This window comes from Rattus norvegicus, chromosome 14 (assembly GCF_021556685.1).
Source record: "Rattus norvegicus strain SHRSP/BbbUtx chromosome 14, alternate assembly SHRSP_T2T, whole genome shotgun sequence".
Taxonomy (NCBI): Eukaryota; Metazoa; Chordata; class Mammalia; order Rodentia; family Muridae; genus Rattus; species Rattus norvegicus.
The window spans coordinates 86,156,155-86,162,642 of record NC_141547.1 but is presented as its reverse complement, the minus strand read 5'-3'; the positions used below and the strand labels follow the sequence as shown (position 1 = coordinate 86,162,642).

Here is a 6,488-nt window from a genome sequence, read left to right as displayed (position 1 = left end):
TATGTCTGAGTTTTACTTCTCATTGCTTGAATGTTTTGTTTCATGTTTAAAAGAAAAAAATGGTTAAAACTTTAAGTGCTGGTTGATTCACCCCTTGATATAATTTTAACTCCTTTCAAGAAAGGAACAAATAAATAAAAAGCAGTTTCAATTGACTTTGAAAGACCCCCGGAGAGGACCTTTCCCTCAGGAGGAGTCCCAAGCGCCCAATGACCGAGCCGAGTCCACTCAGATGCAATCAGCAAGAGGGTTTATTGGAAAACACAGGTACCTGCGGGCACACAGTCTCTTCGGAGGACTTGCGCGCCCAGCAGCTCCAGCATGGGGCTTTTATAGAGATTGGGGAAGCAGAAGCGGGCGTACAGAAGCAGATGCATAGTTACGGGGATTGGTAGATTCAAACGAGGCACATAGACATGTTCACATATGATTGGCTATTTCACATGATGAGGTAATAAGGTATAGCTACACACATTGGCAGGTTTGGGGCATCCTGGATGTCGGGGGCTGGGGGCTTATCTCTTCCTGCCAGGTGGCCTGTGAGTCAGATCCGGTACTCCTGGTCTGTTCTGCATTCCTTTCCTTTTATGGTCTGTTAGTTCTAGCGGCAGGGCGGGGCTGCCTGGACTTGCTTTTCACAGTGTTTAGTCCTGAGGTTGTGAACTTTGAAACATACTCTTTTAATTTCATATTTTTAAACCTTAAATCTGTATAATTTTCCTTCATCGCCCTCTTCTTCTACTAAGTAATTCTAATCTTAGAATTTTAATATCAAGTCTCGTATTTGGTCTCACCAGTTGTCCTAACTGACTGGTACTGTTGTCTCAGAACCATCAACCACACAGCACTCACTCGATTTTTAACAAAAGCAATTAACCTGTTTGTCACGCAGGGTCCAAAAACTAAAACCAAGAAAATTACTAGTAATGGCCCAGCTATATAGCAGAAAGTAGGGTAGTCATCCAGGTAGACCGAGTGAACCAAGACCCAAACCAACCTTGTTGAGCGTCTCTATCTTTTTGTAGGAGTCAAACCTATTAACTAGTTTCTTTAACACACATGGACCTATAATCAGAAGCAGAAGCAAAACTAAGAAGGGTCCCATAAGAGAAGATATCAGAGTAGTCATCCAAGGAGATCTACTAAACCAGCTCTCGAACCATCCCTGATGCGCTTCTCTGTCTCTCTGTCTTTTGTCTAACCTTTATCTAAGTTTATTCATGGAGTCTTTAATTACTCCTGAATGGTCTGCATAGAAGCAACATTCTTCTTTCAGTGTAGCACACAGACTCCTTTAAGGAATATCAGGTCTAATCTTCTCCTATTCTGAAGGACTACCTCTGAGAGGGAGGTTAGGTATTCTTGGAGGTCAGCTAAAAAGTCTTTCACTCTTCTTATATCTGAGTCAATGGCAGTTCTGAATTCTCTATAAGCCTTGCATTGCAAGGCAAGGGCAGATGTCCTTGTGCTGCCCTTGTAGCACCTAGATAGTCTTAAGTAATTCTCAACTCTTTTTTGTGTCTTACTAAGTCTTTAGCATCAGGATTCCAATCTGGACACTATCTAAACCTACACACCAAGGTCATGACTAGCTTTTAGAACTTCTAAACTTATACAGATTGTGATCCCTGAGGCACAGTCCCAAGAAGTGTTAGGAGTACTAACATATGCAATGTTACATCATTTGTAATGGAAATCAAGCCTATCCCCACACCTATCTTGATAGAACCCAGGACAAACATGACTGAATTTCCCTCTATGTCCCAGCTCTCAGCCCTAACAGCTAGTACACGGCTGGTGAGGGCTGAGAATTGACGGCTGTCAGGGTGGTCAGCAGCATCAGGTATGGTCCTTTCCAGAAGGCTCGAGTGTCTGGGCTCAGTGTAGCTGCAGTTTCTGACCTGGAACTGATGGGATGTCTCAGGGGTCTCTGGGGCATAGGCTGCTGTCAGCTGTGAGCAGATTTCTTTCTGTATCACCTGTAGGTCTTTTAGCCTGGCATACAAATCATTATTACTATGACATGTTGGTTCAGTAACATCATCTAATACAGTCAGAGGAGTTGAGGCCCCATATAAGATCTCAAAGGGGTAAGGCTGAATCTGGAAGGGGTATTTCTTGCTTTGAAGAGAGCAAGAAGGAAGGAGTATCACCCAGTCTGTGCCAGTCTCCATGGTCAATTTGGTCAGGGTCTCTTTTAGAGTTCTATTTATTTACTCTACCTGTCCTGAACTTTGAGGTCTATAAATACAATGTAATTTCCAATCGACCTCTAAATACTTGGCCACACCCTGGCTTACCTTGGCAACGAAAGTAGGGCCGTTGTCTGGCCAGATTACCTTGGGCATTCCAAATCGGGGGAAGATTTCTTCCAGTATCTTCTTGATGATTGCAGAGGCCGTCTCTCGTTTGGTGAGAAAAGCTTCTATCTATTCCTGAAAAAGTATCTACAAGCACTAGGAGATACTTGTGATTATATTTTTCTGGTTTTATCTCAGTGAAGTTCACTTCGACTTTTCACTAAACACTCTAGGTCTCTTTGCCCTGTTTGCTTGCTAAGCATTCACTTATTGACATACCTTACACTTTCTACTGCCTCTCTGGCTAAAATCTTAAAGTCTATTACATACACTTAACTATTTGGACAAACTTTTTATCTCCTAAATGAGTCCATTTCTGTATTTGGCAAAGTGAGTCTTTTCTTTGTACTCTGGGAAGTATAGCTTTCCCCTCAAGTGTGTCATTGTCTTTTTTTTTTTTTTTTCGTTTAAGCAATTTGGGCCTTTTCTTCTGTTGTACATTCTAAGTGAGGCCATCCCTTAGTCCAATCCCAGTTCCCAGTGGCTGTCTCTTGCAGGCCTGTAACCAGGATAGGCTCCTGCATAGGCATTTCCTGAGCCACTTTATCTGCTTTGTCACTGCCCCATGTCACTGAATCTCTTCCCTCCTGTTTTCCTGGGCAATGAATAGTACTCACAGTTGTTGGCTTCACCAGGGCATCCAAGAGATGGCAAAGGCATCTGCAGTGCTGATGTGCTGGGGGGGGGGGGGGGGTAGAAGTTCAGCCATCCCAGATGACATCGTTTTGTCCACCATGGCAGCACCCACTTATCTCTGACCTTCATTCATGAAGAGAACTGTTCCCGTCTGTGACAAGGTCCTCGGCTTTCAGCAGCGGTCAATCAGCCAGTCGCAGAGGTCTTTCCTCCACCCATGGGCTTCTGCCAGTACTTGACACTCGTGCTGTGGTGGCTCCAGGTCCGGACTGGGCAGCAAGGTGACCAGATTGCCCCCAACAGGTGGAGAATCTATTCCATGGCAGCTGACCAGTGGTCCCATCTTTTGGGACACTCTATTCAAAGGCAAGACATCAGCCACTCTATCACAGTTTTGGGTGATAATTGTTAGTGCCCGGCTGGCAGGAGTGGTGTATTCCAGGCAGAACAGGACTAAGCCACACATCTCCTAGCATCAGGTACTGGTGCACTGAGACAGGTCTTAAGCTCCACATACACAGTCTGTAGGTATGCATACACATGGCCTCACCCAGCCATTTCAGCCCACGCAAGCCATTTTGGAGAGCAATTTTCTCATGAGCAAGGGATAGGGGCAGTCAGGTATGACCATGAACTAGTGGGTGGGTTACCCGGCCCACACCAAGGTCCACTGTTCTTCGGGCAGTCCATAAGTATTGTTCGTTGCCAGTAGCCCCTTCCACTCAAGGTCTTTGGATATGGGCCCACTGGGGGGGGGGGCATAGGAGCACAGAGCATTGGGTCCCTGTATCCACACTTCCCTTCTATCTCTGTACATAGCCAGCACTCTAGGACCAAGAAGCTCTCCAGTGGCCCCTCTTGTTCTTTCTTGGGCAGTCCCTGACCCAGTGTCCTTTTTCTTTGCATTAGGCACACTGATCTTTAGCCAGGAATTCTCTTCTGTTGCCAGGTACTATCTTCATAGGTTCCCTAACTACTGTGGCCAGTATGTGTTCCTCTCTTGTCTTTTATCTCTCTTTAGCTCTCTAACTTCCTCTTCTTTTTGTCTCTTTTCTTCCCTAGCTTCCTGCTCTTTTTACCTCTTACTTTTTTCAACCTTACTTTCTCTGTAACTTATACTAACTCTCAGCAACTTAACTTAACCCTTTAAATTTCTGTAACATTCTCTTTATATCTTTTCCTTATCTTAGCCAGATTGGTGGGGCACTTTACAGCCCCTCAGAGACCCACCCTTGGAGCCTGGCGGCAGACCTGGAGCACTCCCTACCTTCAGGCGTCTGAAGAGAGCAGGCAGAAGTGAGGGCCTTCTATCCGTGTCTGGAACATTCTTTCTGGCCTCTAGTAGGATTCTGTCTTTCCTCGGTGGTAAAGAAGACCTGTAACAGTTACTAACAAGCATCTCAAATGGGATGGTGAGAAAACAAGAGAATCTTGAGAATAGAGGTCTACCGAAGAGGGCAAACAGCATTTAGTCACACAGCTAAACCAGGAGGCCTTTCTTGGACAAAAAGGCCATTGTATAAATAAGCACAAGCTTAGATTTTCCCTCAAGGAGTATCTCTCTTCAGTGTCATCTCTGTGGCTTTGCCTCTCAAGAGAACCAGCCTCCAAATGACACTAGGCTTTTAGTAACAACTAATAACAAAAGGATGGAGAGATGGTTAGAACCTGGTTGCTAGATTCCAGGTGGCTGACAAAAGAATCGTAACCAGTTCACCTGGGCTATCAGGACCTCAGTAGCGGCCCTTTACCAAACTGTCTCACTGGGTTTAAAGGCCCATGGAAAAGAAAACATTAATCCTGACCTTGGCCACCGCCAAAGCCTGAATTCTAAATTTTGACTGGCAAAACAAAACAAAGTTCTTTACAGCTTGTTGTAGATTCTTTGAAACTATTTTAGGGGCTCTTTTTGTCCCCCAACCTGGGGCATTTTGACCACAGGGGCAGGAACTGGCTGCTGTGGGGATAGGATCAAAGGCATTCTCCATGTTAATGATGATCAGCTAGAAAAGTAATTCAATGCTGGAGACTGACTCCTCCCTTGGAATAAAGCCAGCAGATAAGGCAGGCTTCCTTAAAGAACTTCTCTTAATGAGCACTCTCCTTCTGTGAGCAAAATGTCAGAAATTCCTTTCTTGTTCTTGTTTTCCTTAGAGTCCTCTCCACCTTGCTCTCAGTCTTTTCAGATAGTTCCTCCTGTAGCATTTCTAATGTAGCCTGTTCCTTTAAGGTTCTTTGCTCCCAAGCAAAATTTAAATCTTTCCCAGTTCATCACAGCTGGCTGCAAGCACAAGCACAGATAAAACACTATGTTTTTGTTTTGTTTTGTTTTTCTTTCCTTTTTTCAGAGCTGGGGACCGAACCCAGTGCCTTGTGCTTGCTAGGCAAGAGCTCTACCACTGAGCTAAATCCCCAACCCCCAAAACACTATGTTTTAAAAATTAACTTTGGCTATCAACCAACACACCGCCACTAGAGCAGGGTCCACAAAATTAAGTTTCTTACTCGCTAAGCGTTAAGGGGACCAAGTAAAACTCTTCGACGAACAAAGCGAACAGTTTCATGATTTCAAACACAGTCGTCGGTCCAAGATTTTAAACACAGTCGTCAGTCCAAATTCAAACACGAAACAAAAGTCAAAAAGACACTAACAGACACCAACACGTCCAGAAAACCACAGTCAGGTCACAAAGAAGACAAACAATTCCAACAGTCAAACAAGTAACAAACAGACGCGACTCACAGCTTCGGTACCAAACTGAAACCAAAAATTCAGACGGAGTCAGTGAGGGTGCGGATCCCTCCGAAAACGGACGGAGGTGCCACGGATCCGGATCTCCCTCTCTTCCAACCATCCTTGGAACGTCTTCTAGGGCTGCGGGGGAGAAGTCCGAGCTCGTCAGCTCCTTCTCTGGCCTGCCCAGATAGTCCCCAGATCTGAGCCTATTGATCGATCGTTCACAGGACAAGACACAACAGACAAGACAAACGCCGGCCGGTTTGGGCCGGTCTGGGCGGAGGGTCTCCAAATCCCGGGCAAGCCCCCATAATGAAAGACCCCCAGAGAGGACCTTTCCCTCAGGAGGAGTCCCAAGCGCCCAATGACCGAGCCGAGTCCACTCAGATGCAATCAGCAAGAGGGTTTATTGGAAAACACAGGTACCTGCGGGCACACAGTCTCTTCGGAGGACTTGCGCGCCCAGCAGCTCCAGCATGGGGCTTTTATAGAGATTGGGGAAGCAGAAGCGGGCGTACAGAAGCAGATGCATAGTTACGGGGATTGGTAGATTCAAACGAGGCACATAGACATGTTCACATATGATTGGCTATTTCACATGATGAGGTAATAAGGTATAGCTACACACATTGGCAGGTTTGGGGCATCCTGGATGTCGGGGGCTGGGGGCTTATCTCTTCCTGCCAGGTGGCCTGTGAGTCAGATCCGGTACTCCTGGTCTGTTCTGCATTCCTTTCCTTTTATGGTCTGTTAGT

The 6,488-nt window shown here is 45.7% G+C and overlaps 1 long non-coding RNA gene across 1 annotated transcript; it reads right to left on the bottom strand.

Annotated features, from left to right (window-relative positions):
• Positions 1–230: 230 nt before the first annotated feature.
• LOC148001439 (uncharacterized) lies at positions 231–6,193 on the bottom strand. The gene is made up of 3 exons (XR_015637115.1): positions 6,160–6,193; positions 5,740–5,871; positions 231–1,995 (listed from the first exon to the last, which is right to left on the bottom strand). It is a non-coding gene; the product is annotated as an uncharacterized LOC148001439 (long non-coding RNA).
• Positions 6,194–6,488: the final 295 nt, after the last annotated feature.